This window comes from Notechis scutatus, chromosome 4 (assembly GCF_049901735.1).
Source record: "Notechis scutatus isolate UNSWTSFEM ecotype Mainland chromosome 4, rNotScu1.2, whole genome shotgun sequence".
Classification (NCBI taxonomy): Eukaryota; Metazoa; Chordata; class Lepidosauria; order Squamata; family Elapidae; genus Notechis; species Notechis scutatus.
The window spans coordinates 2,725,860-2,736,636 of record NC_142012.1 but is presented as its reverse complement, the minus strand read 5'-3'; the positions used below and the strand labels follow the sequence as shown (position 1 = coordinate 2,736,636).

Here is a 10,777-nt window from a genome sequence, read left to right as displayed (position 1 = left end):
GAGGGCCAGATCCTGGGGTCGAAACTCTGGGCACGGGCAGACGAGTGCCCTGATCCCGGGTGGAAGGACGGCCTCTGGGCATGGGCAGAGGGCCAGATCCTGGGGTCGAAACTCTGGGCACGGGCAGACAAGTGCCCTGATCCTGGGTGGAAGGACGGCCTCTGGGCATGGGCAGAGGGCCAGATCCTGGGGTCGAATCTCTGGGCATGGGCAGAGTGCCAGATCCTGGGCAGAAGCGAGTTTGCCTTCGTTGGCTTTGCTGTGGTTGCCGCTCCCAAGGGGAATCTCCTCTGAGCATGGGCAGAGTGCTCCGATCCTGAGCAGAAGCAAATCTGCCTTTCGTTTCCTTGGGGCAACACCTCTGGGCATGGGCAGAGTGCCAGATTCTAGTCAGAACCAAGCCCATTTTGCTGGGGTGCCCACTGCCCAAGGCCATCACCTCTGGGCATGGACAGAGTGCCAAATCCTGGGTCACAGCTCTGGGCATGGGCAGACTAGTGCCCTGATCCTGGGTGGAAGGACGGCCTCTGGGCATGGGCAGAGTGCCAGATCCTGGGCAGATTCAAGTTTGCCTTTGTTGGCATTGCTGTGGTCGCCGGTCCCCAAGGGGAATCTCCTCTGAGCATGGGCAGAGTGCCCCGAACCTGGTAGAAGGACACGGGCAGAGTGCCCTGATCCTGATAGAAGAACTGCCTCTGGGCATGGGCAGAGTGCCCTGATCCTGGGTCAAAGCTCTGGGCATGGGCAAACTAGTGCCCTGATCCTGGGTCGAAGGATTGCCTCAGAGCATGGGCAGAGTGCCAGGTCCTGGGCAGAATCGAGTTTCCCTTCGTTGGCTTTGCTGTGGTCGCTGCTCCCCAAGGAGAATCTCCTCTGGGCATGCTGCTCTCGGAGGTTGGTTGTTTTCCTTGCAGACGTCTCGTGACCCGACTAGGTAACATCATCAGCACTAGAAGGGAGTGGGGTTTATAGAGGAGGAGGAGGAGGAGGAGGAGGAGGAGGAGGAGGAGACTGTAGGGCCAACAGTGCTCTCTGACCATGGCTGTTTTCTTGCAGACGTTTCATGACCCCACTAGGTAACGTCATCAGTGCATCGGGAGCTAACCAAGCACTTAGGAATTGCAGGAATTCTGGGCGTTGAAGTCCACAGTTTCGCACCCGGGGCCGAGAGCATCCAAATGAAGCAGGTGCCGCCCAACGCTTTCTTTCGCGGCGTTTGGTGATAAAGGCTCACCACTCCCTCCCCTGCGGCCCAAACCCCAGCCTGCACCCCGACAACCCCCCATCCCGGGCTCTAACCCCCACCTCACCCAAGCAGCGGGGCAGTGGATAGAGTGCAGCATTGCAGGCTCAGTCTGCCCACTGCCGGCAGTTCGATCCTGACCAGCTCCAGGTTGACTCAGCCTTTCGTCCTTCTGAGGTGGGTCAAATGAGGACCCCGATTGTTGGGGGGGGCAAGATGGCTGACGCTGCAAACCCCTGAGAGAGGGTAGTAAAGCCTTGGGAAGCAGTATCTCAGTTTAAGTGGGAAGGAAGGAAGGAAGGAAGGAGGGAGGAAAGGGAGGGAGGAAGGAAGGAGGGACGAAGGGAGAGGAATGGTGGGAGGGATAAAAGGAAAGAAGGAAGGATGGAGGGAGGGAGGAAAGGGAGGAAGGAAGGAAGGAAGGAAGGAGGGAGGAAAGGAGGGAGGGACTAAGGGAGAGGAATGGTGGGAGGGAGAGAAGGAAAGAAGGAAGGAAGGAAGGAAGGAGGGAGGGAGGAAAGGGAGGAAGGAAGGAAGGAAGGAAGGAAGGAAGGAAGGAAGGAAGGAAGGAAGGAAGGAAGGAAGGAAGGAGGAGGGACAAAGGGAGAGGAATGGTGGGAGGGAGAGAAGGAAAGAAGGAAGGATGGAGGGAGGAAGGAAGGAAGGAGGGAGGGAGGGAGGGAGGGAGGGACAAAGGGAGAGGAATGGTGGGAGGGAGAGAAGGAAAGAAGGAAGGATGGAGGGAGGGAGGAAGGAAAGAGGAAAGGAGGGAGGGACAAAGGGAGAGGAATGGTGGGAGGGAGAGAAGGAAGGAAGGAAGGAAGGAGGAAAGGGAGGGAGGAAGGAAGGAGGAAGGAAGGAAGGAAGGAAGGGAGGGAGGGAGGAGGGAGGGAGGGAGGGAGGAAGAAGAAGCTGACTCTAAAATGCTTAGAGAGGGTAGTAAAGCATTGTGAAGCTTTATATCAGTTTAAATGGGAGGGAAGGAAGGAAGGAGGAAAGGGAGGAAGGAAGGGAGGAAGGAGCAAGAAGCTGACTCTAAAATGCTTAGAGAGGGTAGTAAAGCATTGTGAAGCTTTATATCAGTTTAAATGGGAGGGGGAGGGAAGGAGGGAAGGAAGGAAGGAAGGAAGGAAGGAAGGAAGGAAGGAAGGAAGGAGCAAGAGGCTGACTCTCTCAACTGCTTAGAAAGGACTGGGAAGCGGTATATCAGGCTGTGGTGCCATTGCTACCATCACCGTAGCTACTCAGTTGCCGGGGCTTGTGGTGGCCCGTTGGCTCCAAGAAGGAGATTCTCCCTACCTCCACAAGCAGCGGCGTGTCCTGGGCTCCGCCACGGATCTCCCGTATTGCGTCAAGCGGAATGTGGGTGCCGAGGACCAAAGGGCGGCCTAGGAGGAGGAGGGATGCAGGTGCGAAGGTGCGTCAGGGAAGAGGGAAAAACCGCCCCGGTTCCAAGAATAAATGGCAGGTGTGTGGACACGCCCAGGGCGGGCAGGAGCCAGCCAGGAGGAACCAGGGCCAACCCTGCCCTAGATCGAAGGAAAGCCACATCCCAAAGCTGGACACACACACACACACGGGACCATCGGATGGAGAGCATAGCCAGAGTTGGAAGGGGCCTTGAAGGTCCTCTAGTCCATCCCAAAGGCCTCCATTCCCCCCCCTGAGCAGAACCTTTCCCAAGGATTTCAGGGGGACCAGGAGCTTTTTCACACACACCTGTGGTCACGTGACCCAAATTCAGACCCTTGACTCATATTTATGACGGTGTCCCGGGTGGGGGCATCAGGTGTGTTTCCCTTTGGCGATCTTCGGACGAGCGGAATCAATGGGGGAAGCCAGACTTCCTAAACAACCGTGTGTTCCCCCTAACAGAACAACTTGCAGGGATTCGCTTAACGGCGGCGGCAAGAAAGGTTGCAAAACGGAGCGAGGCTCACTGCACCGTCTCGCGGAGCAGCGGAAATCAGGGGCTTGAGTGGTGGCTGTAAGCCGAGGACTACCCTGTTATTACAATTTCAATGAAAGTAGACACCGTTCCTAGAAAGTCCTCTTTCCAGTGCCTTTCAGATTAACAGATAATCAGTGTTGGAAGGGGTCTTGTAGGTCATCTAGTCCAACCCCCAATCCAAGGAGGAACCCTACACCACTTCTGACTTCTAAACTCCCACAACTTCTATTTTTAAAAAAAAATATGTTTTTTTTTTAAATATACAACAAACCATTCCATTTCAATCATGCGTTGACTTGGGTACATATTTCAATTATTTAAACATTATAAATGATATTCTTCTTATCAAATCTAACAATACATCAATGTTCCCGTATATATTCCCATATACATAATACTATCACGCATTATAACTTTGCTTACATTTTCTCTAATTGCTCCATAAACACATCAAATCTTTTTTAGGTTGTTCGATTCTCTATCCATTGATAAAAACATATTCCGTACCGTGTAATATTCAGTTACTTCTTTTTCTTTAATTTCTAGTGACAATCTATTCATTTCTGCACATTCAAATATTTTTTTCAATTATTTTCCCCTCTATCTGTATTTTATCACTCTTCCAGTTTTGGGCAAATACAATCCTAGCCGCTCCCACAACTTTCTGAAGGCAAGTCATTCCACTGAATATAGAATAACACAGTTGGAAGGGACCTTGTGAGTCATCTAGTCCAACCCCCCCACCCAAGCAGGAGGCCCTACACCATTTCTGACAGGGGGCAGTCCAGTCTCTTCTTGAAAGCCTCCAGGGATGAAGCTCCCACAACTTCTGTTCCATGGGTGGATTGTTCTCCCTGTCAGAAAGTTTCTCCTTATTTCCAGGTTGAATCTCTCCTTGTTCAGTTTCCATCCGTTATTCCTTGTCTGGCCTATGGGGGCTTTGGAAAATAGCTTGACCCGGAACAGACACCTGGATCATATTACCATATGTGGTGGACATGCGCAAAAGCTAAAAGTTATTGGAAAGACACACACATGGTTGGAAAAAAACGATAAAGCAACATATAGATTTAAAACCAGAAATATTCCTTTTTAGGAATTGGTACATGAAAACTATAGCAAAGAGAAAGTATATTTAATGATCCATGTGTTAACAGCAGCTAAGATTGTATTTGCTCAGAATTGGAAAAGCGAAAAAAAATTCCGGTAGAGGAAAAAGTGATTGAGAAAATACTTGAATGTGTAGAGATGAATAGATTAACATGGGCGATTAAAGAAAAAGAAGAAAATGAATATTATATGGTTTGGGATCTATTTTATCAATGGTTGGAAAAGAAAACAAGTTAAAATTGAGTAGATGAATATATAGAGAAATAAGTTACGATTGTTACAAAGATAAAATATGTAAGAGACAATGGCATACAAAGAAAGCGTGACTACTATATTTTGGCATGGAAAGTATGTTAATTATAATTGCTAGCACAAGATATATGTACCCATTCAACACATAGTTTAAATGAAAGTTGGATTTGTTGGTAAATAGAACATTTAAAAAACTTAATAAAAAGAAAAGAAAATAGCTTTGACCCCTCCCTCCTCTCTATGGCAGCCCCTCAAATACTGGGAGACTGTTACCCTGTCTCCCCTGGTCCTTCTCTATCAAGAAACTGCAAGGCATCCAAAGGTCATCTAGGCTCACCCGTCAGTTTTCCAGGAAGGCTGAGCAAAGGTGTCTACCAGCTCTCCATTTACTAATGAGGATGTTCATGAAGACTGCAGTTTTTCCAAGGAGCCCCTCCAATACTGGGAGACTGCTCCCCTGTCTCCCCTGGTCCTTATCAAGGAACGAAGGCATCCAAAGGTCATCTAGGCCCACCCGTCCGCTTTCCAGGAAGGCTGAGCAAAGGTCTCACAGCCAGCTCTCCGTTTGCTAATGAGAATATTCATGAAGACGCCACAAGGAGCCACTCCTAGGCCGGAATCACCCTGTCACCCTCAGCGGGAGAAGGGAGGGAGCCGCTGAAAGAGAGAAACGGGCTGGGTGAGGTTTTTTTTCCAGGCAGGAGAACGGCTGGAGGGTCAGAGACGAGACACAATTCTTGTGGGTGTGGAAGCCGCCCGTTGTTGGCCCAACAGGTCCTGCCAGGGATCTCCCCTGGCAAATGGCCACTGGGGGGAGAGAGAGAGGAGGGCAGAGGCGCCAAATTCTTCCCCCCCCCCAGGAAGGGGGGCCCCTGGGTTGGTTTTGGATCGTTGATGTCTGGTTGAGAGGTCTCTTAGCTGTGAGGGTCCCTTGGGGCTCCCTGAGCTGGCTGGTTTTCTTGCAGACGTTTCATTGCCCAACTTGGTAACATCATCAGGGCTAGAAGGGAGTGGGGTTTGTGGAGAGGAGGAGGAGGAGGAGGAGAACTGTGGGGTCCTTGGTGCTCTCTGAGCTGGGTGGTTTTCTTGCAGACGTTTCATTGCCCAGCTTGGTAACATCACCAGGGCTAGAAGGGAGTGGAGTTTGAGAGAGGAGGAGGAGGGAGAGGGAGGGAGGGAGGAAGGAGGGAGGAAGGAAGGAAGGAGGAAAGGAGGGAGGGAGGGAGGGAGGGAGGGAGGAAGGAAGGAAGGAAGGAAGGAAGGAAGGAAGGAAGGAAGGAAGGAAGGAAGGAAGGAAGGACGGACAATAACTGTGGGGTCCTTGGGGCTCTCGGAGCTTGGTGGTTTTCTTGCAGATGTTTCATGACCCAACTAGGTAACATCATCAGTGCTAGAAGGGAGTGGAGTTTGAGAGAGAGGAGGAGGAGGGAGGGAGGGAGGGAGGAGGGAGGGAGGAAGGAAAGAAGAAGGAAGGAAGGAAGGAAGGAAGGAAGGAAGGAAGGAAGGAAGGAGGGAGGGAGGAAGGAAGGAAGGAAGGAAGGACAGACAATGACTGTGGGGTCCTTTGGTGCTCTCTGAATTTGGTTGTTTTCTTGCAGACGTTTCATTATCCAGCTAGATAACATCATCAGTGCTAGAAGAGAATGAGGTTTGTGGAGAGGAGGAGGGGTCTTGGTGGTTTCTGCCATTTATGGGTTTTCTTGCAGACGTTTCATGACCCAACTAGGTAACATCATCAATGCTAGAAGAAAGCAGGGGGAGGGAGGGAGGAGGACAATAACTGTGGGGTCCTTGGGGCTCTCTGAGCTGGGTGGTTTTCTTGCAGACGTTTCATGACCCAACTAGGGAACATCATCAGGGATGTTCTGGGTGATTCCTTCAGCTGAGGAACTATGCGATTCCTACACCAAGCCAAATCCCAAAAGGCTAGACCAGGGGGGTCAAACTCGATTTCATCGAAGGCCGCATCAGGATTGTATTTTACCTCGGAGGGCCAGAGTGGGCGTGGCCAGAGTGGGCGTGGCCAGCTCGACATCCCTCGTGTCAGGGGTGCCTGTGGTGGCCCGAGCCCTCGGCCACAGAAAACAGGCTCCTGAGCTCCGTTTTCGGCTGCAACGGCCTCCTGGAAGTCACCCTCTGCCAATGAAAAGGGGGCAGCCCACCCGAGTTCTGTTTTGGCTGGCAGAGGCGCCTCAGGCCAGCCTTTCGCCGTTTCCAGGGTGGCCCTGTGGGCCAGATCGAATCACACACACACACCCCGCGGGCTGGATCTGGCCCCTGGGCCTTGAGTTTGACCCCCCCCCTGGGCTAGAGGATTCCTGGAAGCCCGACAGTCAGACAAACCAGCCATCAACCTTCACATACAGATAAGCAACCTCTACACACCGTTCAGAACCGACAATCAAAAAGCGAAGGCACCTTCTGACCAGCAACCGGCGCCCAGATAAGATGAGAGGAACACCACGCTTAATTCTAGACAAACCATGAAACCACAGCCTAATCAAGAAACCGTCAAGAACATTTCCACCAACCCCGAAAGGCCAAGGTACAAGTGCATAACCAGAGAGCAAACTCCCCTCCTGGCACTGAGGATGTTAGCTAGTTCAGTCATGAAATGTCTGCAAAAAAAACAAACCCCCACACACGAAGGTGTTATGATGGATGATGTCTCCTGCATGATATGTTGGGAGGACAGAGAGTGGAGGAACATAGAACATAGAAGCATTGGCCTGGAAGGCATCCTTGAGGTCTTCTAGCCCAACCCCCAACCCCCTCGCCTAAGGCAGGACGCCTTGTGCCAGTGGTGGCTAACCTTTTGGGGCTCCTGTGCCGAAAATTGCGTGCATGCTCGTTCACCTGCCAGCACCCAGAAGTCAATGCACGCGGGGCCCCCCACAGGATTCCTCCTTACCTGCATTGCACATGCGCGCACCTCCCGGCTGATTTCTGGTCCTTTTTCGGCCTCCCAGGGGCTCAAGGGAAGCCTCTGCAGCCGTTGGAGGCTGAAAAATGGGCCTGTTTCGTCACTTCCGGTATTTCCGGAAATACAGGAAGTGATGAAACGGGCCTGTTTTTTCGGCCTGCAAAGGCTTCCCCTGAGCCTCTGGGAGGCCGAAAAGACCCGAAAACTCAGCTGGGAGGCGCGCATGCGCAGTATAGGTCAATTTGCCTGGGGCTTGCGTGCCTTATGCCAACCCAGGTGAGCATTTATCCAATTTGGGGGGGGCGGGGTGAAAACAAAGACTAGGTGGGATTCGGAAGCCAAAACGATGGACTCCGACTCTCTTCCCCCCCTCCTAAGAAGGGACGTGTTACAGCTAGTGCTCAACTTACGACCACAATGGAGCCCGAAATTTCTGGTTGCTTATCAAGACAGGTTTTTCAGGGACTTTCACCCCATTTTAACAACCTTTTGTTGCCACGCTCGTTCAATGTATCACTGCGGTTGTTAAATGAACAACATGGTTTCCCCCACTGACTTCCCGCATCAGAAGGTTGCAAAAGGGCGTCGCATGACATTGCAACCGTCGTAAATACGAGTCCAGTGGCCAATTTGGCCAGAATTTGGATCACGTGACCACGGGGACACTGCAACGCTCGTAAGTGTGAATAATAACCACAGGTCACTTTTTTCGGCGCCATTGTAAATTGGAACGGTCACTAAACGAACATCTTGGCCTTGGAAACCAGTGCCATGAAAGTCCACCTTGATTCTGCCCATTCAGCCCTCAAACCCTGGCACTCTTCTCACTGTAGAGAAACCAGCGTTTTATATATATATATATATAATAGATTAGACTTGGCATTAGCCAAAGATCTTCCTGATGGGGTGGAAAAGTTTTGTTCTCCAGATAAGATGTCGGTGAGAAAAACAGGAGAATGAACAAATCAATGTAGGACTGGACTGGACTGGACTGGACTGGACTAGAGAAGAGAAGAGAAGAGAAGAGAAGAGAAGAGAAGAGAAGAAAAAAGAAGAAAAGAGAAGAGAAAAGAAAAGAAAAGAAAAAAGAAAAGAAGAAAAGAAGAAAAGAAGAAAAGAAAAGAGAAAATACAAAATAGAATCGAAATGAAATAGGAATAGAATGATAGAGTTGGAAGGGACCTTAGAGGTCTTCTAGTCCAACCCCCAGCTCAGGCAGGAAACCCTAACCTTAACATTATACCATTTCAGACAAATGGTTGCCCAATTTTGTCTTGAGGACCTCCAGTGATGGAGCACCCACAACTTCTGGTGGCAAGGAGTCCCACCGGGTCATTGTCCTCCCTGTTAGGAAATTCCTCCTTACTTCCAAGTTGCTTCTCTCCCGGGTGAGTTTTCCTCCGGTTGCTTCTTTCTTCTCCTGCCTTTGGGTGCTTTGGAGAAGAGGTTGACCCCCTACCTGCTTCTTCATGTTTTCTCTTTTGACACGAAGGTCAGAATAAAAAGCTTATCAAACCTTTTGATAACTTCTTAACTTGAGGCTAGAGGTGAGTGATTAAAAAAAAACCATTATAAAAATATCAGCTGGTGGAAAATCCAGACTTTAAAGATACGATTTAATTACCTCAGATTTACTTCACTCGAAACCAGGAGAAACATTTCCTGGTTTGATAGGAGAGCTAGTCCAATGTCCACCTCGGGTTTCTTCCTAGAGCCGAGTTCTGATTATGTCTAGGTAGTCTTCCACTTCCGGCCACAATAGAACGCAAAATGGGTGTCGCGAGGTGAGAAGTTGAGCTTTGCCCCGTTTTATGACCTTGCTTGCCACAGTTGCAGTTGTTAGATTGGTAATGTGGCTTCCCTATTGACTTTTCAGATGAACAGATCTTGGAAGGGGCCTTGTAGGTCATCTAGTCCAACCCCCTGCCCAAGCAGGAGACCCTACACCATTTCTGACAGATGGCAGCCCAATCTCTTCTTGAAAACCTCCAGGGATGAAGCTCCTTCTGAAGGCAACTTCTGTTCCACTGGTTGATTGTTCTCACTGTCGGAAAGTTTCTCCTTATTTCCAGGTTGAATCTCTCTCCTTGGTCAGTTTCCATCCATTATCTCTTTTCTGGCCCTCAGGGGCCTTGGAGAATAGCTTGACCCCCTTCCTCCTCTCTGGGGCAGCCCCTCAAATATTGGAAGGCTGCTCTCCTGTCTCCCCTGGTCCTTCTCTTCCCCAGACTAGCCAGGCCCAGTTCCTGCAACCGTTCTTCGTATGTTTTAGCCTCCATTCCCCTCATCATCCTGGTTGCTCTTCTCTGCCCTTTTTCTAGAGCAGGGGTGGGCAAACTTTTTGGCTCGGAGGCCGCATTGACTTTAAATTTGACAGACGGGCCGGGTCAGCACAAAAAATTTTGGGAATCGCCCCCCTTTCCCCCCTTTTCTCCTCCTTCCCCTCCCTCGGAGGCCCCCTGAGTCAGGAGTTGCTACCGCCGGCGCGGCTCCGTGCGGCTCCAGTCCCGCGTTGCCTCGGGAAGGAAAGGCAAAAAGGAAGAGCCGCGGCGGTGCTTTGCAAGGGCAGCAGCGGCACCGGAGGCTCAGGCTCAGCAGCTCCTGGTGTTGCCTTTTCCTTCCCAAGGCAACGCAGGACTGGAGCCGCGGAGCTGCGCCGGCGGTAGCAACTCCTGACACCTGAGCCGGACACCTGAGCGGAGCCGGGCGGAACTGCCTGTTGCTGCTGCCGGAGCACCACCGGGTCGCCTCCTCCAAGCAGCCCGCCCGCCCGCCGGGCTTCCCCTCTGCCGTGCGGCTCGGGGCCAGGCGCGAGTGCCCGCGAGTTAAAGGAAGCCGAAATTGCTGGGAAGTTGCTCGGGTTTCCGGGGCTTCAGGGCTTTGCAAAGGCAAAGTTTGCAGGCTGGAGCGTCTGGCCCTGAGCCGCACGGCAGCCCGCTCAAGCAGCCCGCCCGCCCACCGGGCGGAACCCTTCCTGCTCCTCGGCGGGAAGACGCTCCAGCCTGCAAACTTTGCCTTTGCAAAGCCCTGGAAGCTCCGAAACCCAAGCAACTCCCAGCAACTTTCGGCTTCGTTTTAACTCGCTGGCGCTTTAACTTCCCCTGGCGGAGGGAAGCCCGGAGCCTCCTCAAGCAGCCTGCCTGCCCGCCCGCCGGGCTTCCCTTCCGCCCGTGCGGCTCGGGGCCAGGCGCGGCGCCCGTGAGTTAAAAGGAAGCCGAAAGTTGCTGGGAAGTTGCTCCGGTGCTGGGAGCAGGCTTTTAAAGTGCCGCCCGAGCAAAGTTTAAGCAGCCCGCCCGCC

General features: G+C 51.9%; 1 protein-coding gene across 1 annotated transcript in view; it reads right to left on the bottom strand.

The window, feature by feature from the left end:
- The window catches only part of SMOX (spermine oxidase), a 61,845-nt gene extending 59,186 nt beyond the window's left edge, over window positions 1-2,659 (bottom strand). Inside the window, exon 1 of the mRNA XM_087962675.1 lies at window positions 2,543-2,659. The gene's annotated coding sequence lies outside the window, so the exon portion shown is untranslated. The remainder of the gene's footprint in view (window positions 1-2,542) is intronic.
- Window positions 2,660-10,777: the final 8,118 nt, after the last annotated feature.